Source organism: Hippopotamus amphibius, chromosome 11 (genome assembly GCF_030028045.1).
Source record: "Hippopotamus amphibius kiboko isolate mHipAmp2 chromosome 11, mHipAmp2.hap2, whole genome shotgun sequence".
NCBI lineage: Eukaryota > Metazoa > Chordata > Mammalia > Artiodactyla > Hippopotamidae > Hippopotamus > Hippopotamus amphibius.
This window is the reverse complement of record NC_080196.1, coordinates 31,274,317-31,289,097: the sequence shown is the minus strand read 5'-3', so window position 1 is coordinate 31,289,097 and position 14,781 is coordinate 31,274,317. Positions and strand designations below refer to the sequence as shown.

The 14,781-nt window shown below is 45.0% G+C and overlaps 1 protein-coding gene across 1 annotated transcript in view; it reads right to left on the bottom strand.

The window, feature by feature from the left end:
- Positions 1-14,526, bottom strand: part of ADGRF5 (adhesion G protein-coupled receptor F5) — a 100,028-nt gene extending 85,502 nt beyond the window's left edge. Inside the window, exon 1 of the mRNA XM_057700321.1 lies at positions 14,475-14,526. The gene's annotated coding sequence lies outside the window, so the exon portion shown is untranslated. The remainder of the gene's footprint in view (positions 1-14,474) is intronic.
- Between the last annotated feature and the right edge of the window lie 255 nt (positions 14,527-14,781).

Below are 14,781 nucleotides of genomic sequence, written 5' to 3'. Positions count from 1 at the left end.
TTTGCATCACGCATTCTATGGAACTTTTACGCCCCTTCTTCCAAGTCATGCATCACTCACTCCTTCACCAAATGTTGTTGAAAACCTGTCCACCAGACACTAATGGAGAGCTCGGAGGTAAGCAGTAACTAACACAGCTGTGCCCGAGGAGTTTCATTCCAGCTGGAGGAACATGCTGGCTGGCCTCCTGTTCCATCTCCAGCCTTCTCTGCCCTGCTCTGTGTCCCGGTGGACACACCCCACACCTTGCAGTGCCTTGTCATCTGGGAGAGCGAGAGTTTGCCAGCAGATCATAGGATGTGAGGAAGGTGGAGCCAAGGATCTACTCCCCTCCCTCCTTGCAGGGCTGCAGTTTGGCAGTGGCTGTGTTGCTCCACCCTCAGCCATGGAATCCCCTCTCCCATATCCACAGGGCTTGCCAGGCTCCTCTGACACCCCATCCCAACCTTCTGGCCCCTTCCTTCCCTATGGGAGGTGATCAAGGGCTTCCTGGTGCTGCTGGTTCCCTGTTGACAAAATGCCTACACCTTTTCAATTAATCTTTGAGAAGAGTAACTTTTCTTTCCTGGTGTGGCCTTGACTGATATAGTAATATTGGCAATAAACAAACAAGTTATGTATCAGAGGAGCAAAAATGCTATGCAGAAGACACAAAGGCAGCAAAGAGTATGTGCCTGTGTGTTCATGTGTGCTGGTGGAGGTGGCACCACGCCCCTCTTTTTAACAAGTTACTGAAAATCCCCTTTCCAACCCTTGCCCCATGCCTCCCCACCCTCACGAGCTCAAATCTCATGGTATTGGGTTTTCCAATGGGTCCTCAATTTTTCTTTTCTGTATTAGCCAGTGCAGGCCAGCCTATGACAGCTCCAGCCTTCGAATGTATATCCCAATTTCCCAAGCAAAGTGCCCTCCACCTGTCACCACCCTAGTTCCAAGGTGATAGTATGAACTATCGACAACCAGAAATGTTTTCTATGACAAGTAGTTTGTGAGTCAGCATGATTTATAGTTTAATTTTCTATGTTTTGGAAGCCTGTACACTCTTTACCCATGGAAAGCCTGCAGAACAAATTCCAATGCTTGTTCTGCAAACTTTTCACCAGAAGCAGGACAACGCTCAGGTTGCCTTCAAAGTATCTTCCTCTCCTGCCCTGCCTGGCTGCTGGCTTTAGACCCCATCAACTGTTGACTGCCAAATCACGCTCATCTATTTCTTTTTGTTGTTGTTGTTCTGTCAAGCTTTCTCCTTGTCTGCACCTCAGACCCATGGGTGAGATCTTGGGGCCCACTGCTCTTCTCACCACATGAGGGAATCTCTCAGTGGGTACCAATCAGCACCTGGACTAGACGCCAGCGATTTTCATGGGGAGGATGCTTAATAAGCCCACATGGTCCACTGCCTGGGACTCCCTGGCCCTACCTGCGACTTTCTCATCAGAATCTCAGGGTGGAGTCCAGAGTCATTATGAACAAACTCTCTGGGTGACTCTTGTGAAAACTAAACTATGAGAAGTGCCGTCCTAGAGACCACCCACTGTGTTTCACCACAAAGTGCTTTGCAGGGGCCCTTACCTCTCCCCCCAATTCATCTTATTTTTCCTTTTTTCCCTCATTTTTCAGGTGACATCAAAGCAAAAGAGACTCACTGGTCCCTCGTTTAACTAGTGATTCTTTTCTACGTGTAGGAATCAGGCTTAAACACACGGTCAGCTGCATGGCCAAGCGCAAGGCATCTAGATGGAACGCAGGCTAGCAGGGTTCTAAGCTGGGGTTGGAATCCAAGGAGGTTCAGAGGTGTGGGGGACCATCAGGAAATGTGAGCGCCGTGGCCACCTGTGAGCCTGGGGAGGCACAGGGTAACTGGACAACCAAACTGGTGAATTTGGGGGGCTTCCACTAAAATCCCTATGTGAAAAATTAAACAAATGAGGGGAAAGAGCAAGTTATTAAAAATTTATTGTTTCTTGGACTCAATGAAAGTAGTTTTCTGCTTATTTCCTTTTCATACAATTACCGTTCATTACAATTATTTTTAGTATCTTCCTTTTGACCCCATTGTTTCAAAACTCAAAAGTGACTTTCAGTAAAGGTTGTATTTTATTGTAAAGATATGGAATGGGGAACTCCACTAATTAATTTCCCTGGTAAATGAAGGTGAAAAATTGGGTAGTATTGAAAAATCTTAAAGCATATATTTAACCCATTTCTTCTTGTGAAACAGAGATAGTTAATGGAATTGACTCTTTTTTTTTAAGAACTTTGACTCTACTTTGGATGAAAGAAATGTTTCCAGATATTTGGAATGGCATTTGCATTTCAATACTCCAGATAGAGGGCTTCCCTGGTGGCAAAGTGGTTAAGAATCCACCTGCCAATGCAGGGGACACGGGTTCAAGCCTTGGTGCGGGAAGATCCCACGTGCCACGGAGCAACTAAGCCTGTGCACCACAACTGCTGAGCCCACATGCCTAGATCCTGTGCTCCTCAGCAAGAGAAGCCACTGCAATAAGAAGCCCATGCACTGCAATGAAGAGTAGCCCTCACTCTCTGCAACTACAGAAAGCCCACACGCAGCAATGAAGACCTAATGCAGCCAATAAATTAAAAATTAAATTAATTAATTAATTTAAAAAAATACTCCAGATAGAGGAGTTTAAGATACCAGACAGGTAATAAAACCCTCACAGGAACTTGGATTTTTATGATTTGTAATTATTTCTGTTCCTGGGAGCCTTGCTTTGATTCACCACGAACTTGTACAAAAGATTGTTAATTGACCACATGAATACTTTTTTTCTAAATCTCTGCTGTGAGAAATTTAGTCTGTGACCATGACATTTAAAAAAGGTAGTTTGGGGGGGCTTTATTTTTTATAAGCATAGGGAAACATGAAACATCTAGGATTCTTTTTCCCCATCCATCCTTTCCCTCCTTCCTTGTCCGAGGTGCTTTTGGGTTTCCCAGCCTCCTCCTTCCTTATCTATGAAGGAGGAAATAGCCCTTGGGACACATGTTGGCCTTAGCCAGTTGGCCACACTCAAAGCCACCCACCTCACAGTTCCACATTCACAGCCCATTCCTTCAAGACTCAGATTCAAGCTGTTCTAAAAACGTAGAGAAACTTGCTCAAAAGCCGTAGATCTAAAGCCCTCCAAAGGGGCAAACCCTTCACCTGAGTGTTTGCTCTGGGCACTGAGTGACTTCCTGCTTTGCAAATAAACGTCTCAAAGGGCTGATTTCTAAAATTCCAAAGAACCCTACAAGTCACCATATTTTGACCACTTACAGGGCAAAATGAACCAGAATATCAGGAATATTTGGATTTGATTTTCTTACACTACAGAACTATTTAAAAGTTAAAGGGGCATTATAGCAAAGAAGATAAGAGATTTCAATCATTCTTCCTCCCAGGAATTTTCAACTTTTAGTGCAGCTTAAGAATCGCACAAATACCGTAGCCTAACTTCCTGACTTCACACTCTGAGATTCTGCTCTGTAAAGTGCCAAATACCAGCAGCCTTATCACCACCTGGGAACTTGCCAGAAAGGCAAATTCTTTGTTGCGTGGAGTCCTAACCACTGGACCGCCAGGGAATTCCCTAGAAATGCAAATTCTTGAGCCCACTCCAGACCCCCAGAATCTAAAACTCGGGATAGGACCCAGACATCAGTGTTTAAACAAACTCTCTGAAGTGATTCTGATGCACATAAAAGCTTAATAACCACTGAGATACAGCATGATTATTTTTACCATGACAGTTCTCACTTTGTGAAAGTACTGATGCCTGATCTCTAGGTCCAGACCAGTAGGATCAGAAGCTCTGCCTACATTTAGAGAAACACTGGCAGACAGATAGCTGCTGGATTAGTTATTCGTGGAAAGTCTCTCATCTCTCTAAAATGACATACAACTATCTTCAGCTAAAACCCTGAATAATTAGGGCTTCTGCCTACACCCCCAGCTTCACTTCTCTCCATCACTTTCATCTTTTCTCACTCTCCCCTCTCTGAAGCCCCTCAGTGCCCTGAAAACACTGTGTTCTCCCGTCTCTGCCTAGAACTGCCTCCTTCCTCCGTTTTCACTGGTCTAATGCCCCTGGTCTTTCAAGGCCCAGGTCAAGGTCCTTCCAGGCAAGAAGCTGCTTTGACTCCTCACCTCTGCCCATCACTTCCTTCCATTAGGGCATTTGCTGAACTGCATTAGAAAGGTTTATTTATGAACTCTTCCTCTACCCTATGATCCCCTGGTCCCCGCCTTCACGCTCAAGGCGGGGCCTTATTTGTCTAGTGCTGTGTGCTTAGCATCTAACACAGCGTAGGCTGGAGCTCAATCACTGTTTGTCAGGAATGACTCCCAGGTGGCACATTATAGGTTTTATAAAACCCTAAGAGCATGGGTTCACGTCCTAGTTCTAGCATTTACTAGCTATGTAAATTTGGACAAATTACTTCATCTCTGTTCCTCAGTGGTTGGTGCTGATGAAACTTATGCTGTTTTTTTTTTTATTGATGTGTAGTTGATTTACAATGTTGTGTTAATTTCTGCTGTACAGCAAAGTGATTCCATTATACATTTATATATACATTCTTTTTTATATTCTTTTCCATTATGGTTTATCATAGGATATTGAATACAGTCCTCTGTGCTATGCAGTGGGAGCTTGTTGTTTACTTGTTGTTATTTTTAGTTGCTCTCTCTTGCTGAGAAACCACTCTGTCATGGGGTCTGTGCTGAGTGCCTTTAAAAAATTGTGTGTGCATGATATCATTTAATTTCCACAACAATCTACGAGCTGGCTAGCTATTCCCACTCGAGAGAGGGAGGCTTGGAAAGGTTAATCAGCTTGCCAAGCCTTGTTTAAAAAAACTACATAGATTGGAGGTCAAAAAAATTGAAGAGTTTGAGGTAGAATCCAAACCTCAAACCCAGCTCTTGCCTCTATATTATCTCTTGCTCTGAGACGAGCTGCCTAGATTTAAGCCACAAAGAGTTAAACACAGGATGATGTGAAGGATGGTACAAAGCGCTATGGGGTTGTCTTCCAAACTTGTGGCCCAGAGAAGGGTTACAAATTCAGCAGGAAGGATGTCACAGCAAAGAGGAGCCCAGATGGCAAAATCATTAACCTACCCAGTGGGAGGCACGGAGGGGAGGGATGCTCAGTGTAGACACATTTCTAAACACAAGCTGGCAGGTATCTCCTACATACTGTTACGTAATATGCATAACTAAATGTCCATCGGACTTTGGAGGAACCATCTGAGGTGCTGGTTGAAAAATGCAGATTCCACAGCTCTGCTGCCCTTCCTGCCCCCAGCCTCATCTTCCCCCCCACAGACTGGATTTAATAGATCCAGATAGAGCCTGGCAATCTGCATAATCACCAGAGCTCCAGTCCATGTGCCTCCTGGTGATCTCTAGACCACACCTGGACAAACCACACTTTGTATCTCTTGTATTTTACATGCCATTTCCTGTTCTCTTGTACCAATATTTTACATGCTTTATCATAAAAACCTAACATAGAGATTTTAAAGGGATGACATTTTTCAACAGAAGTAGCAGTTCTTGTACTTTCTCCTCATAGACCCAGGGAGGTTGCAGAATACTGTCACCATCCGGAGTTGGGTGAGCCTATGCCCTGCCTTTTCTGAGACGCAGCCCTGCCCTACATGCTCCTGGGAGACAGGACCTTGGGTGGATTCAGTACTGACCCAGTGATCAGGCTGATTCTCCTGGGGTCCCCCTGGTTCTCCTTCAAACCACTCAGCAAATCAATCTCTGTTGCTTCAAAGGACCTGCAGGTGTAGCTGTGGAAAGTTTATGTAATGCCAGCTGCACAGTGAAGTGGCAAAACCTGGACAAAATATTAGCCCTGTTCTACCATGGCAACCCCACTTCAGGTGCACGAAAAGACAGTGTCATTCATGATACATTCAGACGTTTTCCCTGAGGGGAAATTTAAATTCAGCATGAAATCAAGTTGTCATTCCTTTCTGCTTTTAAGCAGAGACTGAACACTCAAATAGGAAGTGCTCAGAACTGTGATTTTGATTTTATGGAAAAGTGAAATATTGTTAGTAGTCTAAATGTGAGTAGTTTAACTTCAAAAATTATATTTAAATATAATTTTAATATTTTTAATTTAAATATATAATTACATAAAGATTTACTAATATTTTTATCCCCAAACAGTAAAGATGTTATTTAAGCTCAGGGATTAGTTCACCAAAATGTCTGTTCGTTAAGTGACGCTTGGATGTTCCCAACTCTTTATCAAATGTTTATTGAAAACCCAACACGTCAGGTGCTGTGCTGGGGGCTAGGAATAAAAAGGTGAATAAGATGGTATCTCTATGTCGTAGGAAAGAAGTGCACAGGAACAATAACTAAGAATACAAATACAAAAGCCACTGTAATGAAGGACTCTGAGGATGCCCAGAAGAAAAGTCAGATCTGCACATGGATGGAGAGATATGTAAAAAGGAAGTAATCTGGTGGCATTTAACATAGGCTTTGCATGATCAATAGTTTACTTAATAGAGATGGGAGAAAGGAGGACTCTGGACAGAGGGATGAACTGCAGCAGGGAGGTGATGCAGACAGAGAAGGGAAGGTGGTCCAGATCTTGGCTGCTGGGAAGTAGAGGGAACAGCAGAGGGAAAGGAACCTGCAAAGAAAACTGAGAAGTAGTTGGGAAGCCAGGAGAGACTGTGGAACCCCAGAAAGCGGGACAAGAGCAGAGAAAGTCCATGAGGTCACATGCTGTAGACAATGAAATGAGAGAGTCTTGGCAAGATGTTTGCTAAAGTATTGGGGGAGGGGGGCGGCGAGGAGATGAGAAGACAGAATAGAATGGTTTCCTGGGTGAATGGTTGATGATGACACGAGGACATGAACATCAGCAATCCCTTCATGTATTTCCTGGTGAGGAGGAAAGGAAGATGGAAGAGAAGTTGCGTGGTCAGCAAAGCTTGTTTTGCCATGAGGAGGTCCCTAAGCAGATTTAAGTGACAGCAGAAAGAGCCAATCAGGGTGAAGTGGAGTGAGGCCTTTGGGGGGGTGGGAGGGGGAGAGAGCCAAGCTCTGGATGCTGGGAAGGGCCGTCTCTTCCCTTGAGGCAGGAAAGGAGGAGGAAGAGATGGGTGTGCAAGGAGATACTTTCGTGGAGTTGGTGGTGAGAGGCGATTTCCTCTGAGACGGCAAAGCTGTCTCTTGACGTGTGTGTCTATGTCCCTGTGCGTGCGTGTGTGCACTTGGCTGTGCTGGTGCTTGGAGAGAAGAGGACACTGGAGACACCAGGAAAACATGTCTGGGGATCACTAGCGTCTCCCGCTGCTCGAGGGCTCAGGTGCCTCTTCTGATCTTTCTGGACTTAGGTCACACAGTTAGTTCTCTGGCTGCTTTGCTCTCTGAGCAAAGTGTAGAACACAAGTGTGCGTATCTAGATATAGGTATAAATAGATTAGATGTGCTTGAACTCTCTTGCCGGCAGAACTTCTGCTCTCCCTTGGTTCCTAGTGCAGTTCAGGTAGGTAGCAGATGCTCCATAAACAACTGGGTTCATGAAAGATCTTTCCACTCATCACGCCCCCTCTTTAGCTGACTCCAAAAGCGAAAAGCAACTATCCTCCTAGAAGGATCCTGCCCTGGGGACAGGGAACTGAAATTGGGGCAGCGTTTTTAGTACAAAAGTAGACTTTCATACGTAAAGTAGAAATTTTACCTGGTCTAAACTAGGACTGGGTGTATGTGGCAATACTGAACAAGAGGTTTAAAAAAGATAATTTTTATGCTTTATTACCTATTTCCTCTCTACTCACCCCCACCACACACACATATACATGCCTGTCTGCGTATATACCTGTGGGTGTCTACACACAACCCAAGTCTGAAATCTTTCTGCTTCTTCCAAGGCTGGTGGAGGGGATTTGTCTGCGATGTGGAAGGCAGACAGGAGAAAGGGTTAAGTAAGGATCTCGGGCAAAGCTTCCACTTGTCCTCTGAGGAGTAACAAAGAGAGGAAGCACAGCCTCTGTGGAAGGAAATTCCCAGGCCCCACTTCGGACATTTGTGACCTGCCCTGTGAACCCCTGAGGGGTGTCTGATAATAAACACTTCCAAACAAAGCCATCCATAAAGGCGTTTTTTACTAACATTTGAACATTTTTCACCAAGGGGCCAGAACAGCTTTTCCTGCACCTGCAGGCCCGGAGGGGGCCTAGCCATGCACCTGCTGGCAAAGTCCAACCATCTCGTCCAGGCTCAGGGCTGCTGTCTCTACGTGCAGGTCTCCTGGCCCCTGGGGTCTCTGATTGTGTAGGGCCCCCATCCTGGTAGCGGGCTGCTAGGATGCAGATGGTAGACCCCATATAGGGTGGGTAAAGACAGCTGTGTGCAGACCTGAGACCCACTTTTTCCTCTTCTGTAATAACCCCCAGACGGGACCCTGAGCACGGCAACCTTGACTATTAATGCAGTGATCTTCCCAAGAGTATGGAGAGCTTGACAAAGGCATGAAAACTCTCCTAGCAAAGTGTGTCCATTAAGTAACAAATTAGCCTTCTTCCCCTGCAAGGGCAAAAAAACCAAGCCAAACCAAAATCAAAACAAAAAAGCAAATCCCCCAAACAACAACAACAACAAAAACCCCTAGAGACTTGATGGCAAATATTCTTGCAAAAAAAAAAAAGAAAGAAAGTCTAGTTTGGGTCAATTTATGTGTAATATTGCACTTATTTCTCCCCAGACTAGTAGGATGTGAGGTTTATTGCATCCATTTTGTAGATAAATAAGTCAAGGATCAGAAACTGGTCTAGGTACTAGGAAAGATCTAGGTGACTCAGGTGTCAGATAGCTTTTCTTGTGTGTATGTGTGTGTGTGTGTGTGTGTTGGGGCCGTGTGTACATACATCAACTTTTTTTAAAACTATAATATGCTTAAAAATCCCTTTATTAATTGCAATCTAACCCAGGATCTTCAAATGACATCCCCATTTCGGGGCTAGACCAGAGCCCACTTCACAACAAGGGTGAAGGTTGAGTAAATCCTCCACTACAAATAGAAAGCTGAACCTTTGTTTCTGAAATGCCATCACTGGTCTCTGGGATATTTTTAGATGAATTAATCTTCCACATCTACTCATTTGCATGTGCCCAGAGTTGCCAGGCGACCTGCATGGTGACCCCAGCACTGAGGACCATGTAGACCTAGGGAATAACAGGTTCCAGATTTCACAGTGGGCGGGGTTACCCAGAGCCTTGCACTCAGGCCCCCGCTGCCCTTTGTACCATAACAATGCGCGGAAGCACAGGCTTGTTAGAGGAAATTCCCAGGGCCTTCGTTTGGACATTAGACCCTTGCTTTGCTCTGCTGGGCGGACTGATGGGCATCTAAAAATAAACATGCTGGTCTGCATGGGTTTCTATGATTTTGTCCTGCATAGTTGACTTTATTTCAAAGGTTTTTTGTTTGTTTGTTTTTAATAATTGTTTTCAAGAAAGAGACCCTAGGTAAACCTGGTGCGTAAAATATATTGTAGCTTTGTTTCAATTTGACAAAATGCAGCATTTGCTGACATCCACTTCTATTGAAAGAACAACAGTTTCTTCTCCCTGAGATTTGAAAACAAAGATGGAAGAAATGAGAAGCATGTGGAGATGCTGCCCAAGCAACTGCAGAAAAGATACAAGTGTCCAAAACTGCAAGACCAGAAAATTCTTCTGAGTCCTGGAAGGATGAAGTATTAGCAAAGCATCGCAGGCCGCCTGGAGCAGTGGGTGATGTGTGCAGGACCCTCTCCCACTAAGCTAAATTCTCCCTTTTGTAAAAACCTGCAGGTCCTTAGTTGGCAGAGAGGCTATTATCATGTGGCTCATTTAGCAGAAAAGGAAAGATGAGCGGAAAACAATGGCCGATGAACTTGACTAAGAGCAGGCGCCAGCTGCAGCCAGCTCTCCTTTCCCTGCAAAAGTTAAAAACCCCATTCACAGTTCCCATAATTTAGAGGATGGTAGACCCATTTATTTGGAACTTTTTAAAATTAGATTTTAGGATGGCAAAGAATACATAGCCACATAGTCATGTTTTCATTTTACAGATAGAGCAAAAATCAGGGACAAAGCTCTGAGTCTTGCTGTTCCTTGCCTGACCTCAGTTTGGCTGAAAATGTGGCAATTTTCCATTAAATGGGAATGTATTTGCAGCTCAAGAAATACCCCACAATCTAGTTAAAGTGTAACCCAAGACTGGCGGTTTGGAGTGAAATTTTCCCATCTCATTGTTCTCGTTTCTTTTTTGCTTTTTCCTGGAAGTCCAACCTTTTGATTGTAGCTGCAAAGACCCTATTTAAAAAGCATCGCAGCTGATGGGTAGGGCTAGCTAGTCAAAGGGCAGCCCCCAGTCACTCTGCAGCCTGGTGATTTCTTTTGCAGACCTTTATTTGGTGGCTTGGGCTGGAACCCTGACATCACAAGACTCTTGGTAGCTTTCAGCGGGAAGGACCTTGAGGTCATCACTCAGACTCCACCCAGTGCGGGCATCCCTTTGGGAACACCCTGGCCATGGTCTTCCAAGGTGCTGGAACACTGCCCAGGACAGGGCGTTCACCCTGCCACAAGGCAGCTCACCCAATTTTAGACAATTCTGATGGTGGGTAAATCCTTCTGTACATTGAGCTAAGACCTGTTACCCTATAATTTCCACTCATTCATCCTCTGTTGGCCTCTTTTCCCACATAGGGCAATGTTTAAATATTTGCAGGCAACCTTCATGGGCTGCAAGACTTACTTCTTATTTCAAATGTCCCCTGGTTCCTTCAACTATTCTGCACACGACAGTTTTCTTATTCTCACCATCTTGGTCAGCCTCCTTTTTCTTTTTAGATCTGATGTATTTTTTGAGGCAACATATTAGGTACTTTGGCTTATTAATCTTCTCTACAACCTTGCTTGGTAAATATTATCTGCATTTACGTATCTAAGACTTGGTGAACTACAACCACTTACTGAAGGTGGTGGCAGATGGAGGGTTCAAAAGCAGGTCTACCTCTTTGTAGCCCATCCCATGCCTCTGATGAAAAAAGAAGTGTTGGTCAGTTACAGGCAACGTTGATCCCAGATACATCCTGAGATCTGCGGCAGGTCATTAGAAACCTCCCATGCAGGCGGACTTCTTTTTTGGTTGTTGTTGCTACAAGGTGTGCTTACTGATAGAGATTAACGTTATCTTGAGAGGTTGGGAAATGACCGGCAGAAAACACTTTGCCTGCTGGGAGGCAACCATAGACAAGGTGAGTGTGCAGGAAATTTGGAGGCAAAGAGATGTGTGAGGAACAGGAAGAAAGAAGGAACTCAGCAGGTCCGGAAGGCATTTCGTTTGGAAGCTTCACACAATGATTGAGCAGGAAGCGAAGGCTCAGACAGGGAAAGGGTGGTCCCTTGCAAGTGCCTAAAGAGTTTGCTGCAGCCTAAGCTCAGTGGTTGTGTCTGGAGAACAAATGGAAAGTAACTGTTTTCTCCCAGCTGTGCATGCACCCCATGGGGGTGCAAACCTTGGGGATAAAGGATTTTCTGCCTGGCCCCCAACCCCTGATTCTAGACGAAATGAATACAGATTAGAAAGAACCCAAGTGTAATAAAAAATAAGGGAGTCCTTACAACCATGCCACAGTGAGGCTCGGAGTTCCTTTCTTTGCTCGATGTCTATAGGTTTCTAGATTTTTCCTGCACTACTTGGTTGAGCTACTTCCTTCCCTTCTCCTGGCTGCTTTCCAAAAGCAGAGATTGCCTGAGGATGACACTGCCTCCCTCCTCAGCAGCCCTACTTCAAACCAGCTCTCCACCCAACAAGAATGCCAAGTGGATTCCTCTAAGCTGCAGGGCGCTTGCTCCCTGGAAGCCATTGCCACATAGTGTTCAATGGAAGTTGCCAAGAGACAACATTAATGGCACAGCTGAGCCCATGGGCATAGTCCTGAAATGATTCCCTTAAGATGTCCTCTTTGCGAGTTTGACCCAGAGAACGACAGAGCTCTGCCCTCCAAATCATCACGTAACAGGACTGAGTGCAGAGGCTCTCTGGATATTACCTTCTCTGTTTGCTCATGAAGGCAGGGGCCTCTTCTCCTTATCATTCTCGGTCTTGTTCACCACTTGAGAAAATCCAGGTCCAGAAACTGGACGTGAACCCACCCAAGGTCACCTGGTACGGGGGTTACAGGTGCTGGACTAAATCAAGTTGCTGAAACACAGCCCAGCTTTCTTTCTACTAAATCACTCTGCCTTCAAGCTCCTGCTGTCTTCACTTGGATCTGCCAGCTTTGGTTAGAGATAAGGCTTTCAGTTTTCCTTCAGGCGTTTTAAAGAAAAGCAGGATAGAGGATGATCAAAAGTACATCCTCCCTATGGGGAGCTTCATGGAGGCAGGACTCACATCTGTGTCATTGACCATTGTATTCACAGCATGTAGCACAGTAACTGGTATGTGGAAGGTGTTCAGTACATATTTGCTGAAAAGTGAGTAAGTCTCAGATTTGCAGTGGTGGCAAATGAGGGGCACTGATAGAGAAACACCTCCTGGGAGAGACTAGTCACAGCGACATAAAGAAATAGATTTGAAAAGGTATAGCGCACGGTAGGTACTCAAAACATTTAGTGAAAAAAATGAATCTAGCACATCTCATAAAGGAGAGTGTGGAAAAATGTTACAGAGATTAGCAATCTCTTTGGAAGCCTTCAAACTATAGATCTCAATCTGGCAATGATTTGGGGCTCTTCAGACAATGTATCCATTCATTTGTTAGTCCATTCGTTCATTCATGAATTTAAAAACACTGAGCACAAGCTATGTACCTGGCATTGGCTCAAGTGTTATGGATTCAGAAATCAATGACCAGTAACTCCTGGAGGATGAAAATAAACCTAGCAACGATCATTTAATGTACTAAGGGCTGTGGCAGAAGCATTTCGCTAAGCGCCATAAAATCGCAGACTCGAGGGGCACTTAGTGTAAGGTGGACTGGATGGGGGTGGGAGGGGAGGGACAACGGGCTGCAGTGAGTGGTTGGGTGGAGATGATGAATGATGTTATCGGGGATGGAGAAAACAGCACACGCAGATGTAGGTAGGCATTAGAGCTCTCGTGTGTTGGGGAAATACAAGGTACTAGGTACAGCTGGAAAGTCAGGGGGTGCGAGGTAAGGCTGGCAGGATGATAAGGACCAGACCTTGTTCATCCTCCTTAAGTCGGGGCTTTGCAAACTTTGATGCATATGAATCACCCAGGGACCTGGTTAAAATGCAGATTCAGTGAATCCGAGAGGGGTTGGAGAAACTGCATCTCTAACAAGCTGCCCAGTGATGCCTGGATGCCGCTGTCCCTGGACTACCTTTTAGGAAACAAGGTTGTGAGCAATGGGTGCATTGGAAATATTTCAGTGAAGAGAGCGACATTATTAGAATCGTGTTTTCCCAAGAACCCTGTAGCAGGGTATGGAGGATGGAATGGAGGGAGACTGTTCTGGGGTAAAATACAGAAATGGCAAGACATTTTTAGCATCTGAACTAAGTAAAGTTAGGAAAGAACAGTCAACGTTCAAATAAACAGGGGCAGACTGGTATTCTATGGAGTAGCTAAAAAATATTCCTCCCAGAGGAAAGGTTGCTTGTGGGGACAAAGATGAAACACTAAAAGCATAAGAGGCAAAAAAGTCAAAGAAGCATGTAGTCTTATTTGAATAAGTCTAGACCCCACCCTGGGTCTTAGTGGACACATCATCTTAAACCCCAACAACAATTGGAAAAGCAGCCAGGTAAGGGGAGCAGCATCCCTGGAGACAATTTTCACAGCAGAGCAGTAAGATCAGCCTTCTCAGCCAGCACTTGAGAGACACTTGCATCTAGTTTCAGGAAGCTTCAGAAAGAACAATTGTTTCATCGCAAATTCTGGAAAATAACATGGCAGTCCACCGGATCCTGAACACAGAGCTTGTTCATTTCTTATAACTCATAGGTATCCGAAATTAGAAACAGCTATTTATATTCCTGCCAGAAGATCCCCTATCAGCTCTAAGACATCTTTAACTGAAAGGAAAAACTTAGAAAGGAGTAAAAAAAAATCGAGGGAGGGGTCCACATTCTTGAAAAGGAAAGGCAGGTGGGAAACATTTTTTCCCTTGTGTGAAAACCCCAGAATGCAATTTTTGATGGGATTTCCCTCCAAAGGAAAGAAGAAATCAGCTTCATGTTCTAGGTACTATTCTGAGTGGCTTTATCCAAAGATGTACAAACTCAAACCCCCCCAAGGTCAGCTCCCCTCTCACTCATTTTCCCCACGTTCCTGTAAATGAGTAAACCTCAACCAGACACACAGGTTGAAAACATGCAGCCAGCTAGAAAAGCCTTATGGACACAAACCTTAGAACAGCTTAGTTCACAGTCAGTAAGACAAAAGAAGAGAGTGCAGGGGACCTACCTTTCTCTTCTGTGCTTCACAGCCTCCTGAAATTTAACCCTGTACTTGAGAGCTTCCTAAGAATCTCTTTGGGGAGTTGAAACTGAAGGGCCTCCCCTTTCAATCACAGCCTCGCAGGAGGGTGGGGTTTCCCAAGATGAGACTTCAGCTCCTCGGGCTCACAGGGACCTCAGGGAGCAGAGGTGAACTGCCAGCTAGTCCCTGCTGCAGGAAGAAGCGGGGGTGACTCGGTGTGGCTGTAGGTGGGGGCGGAGGCTGGGGGAAGGGAAGTAATATGGGAACCGCATTAAATAAGAGATCCTCTCCA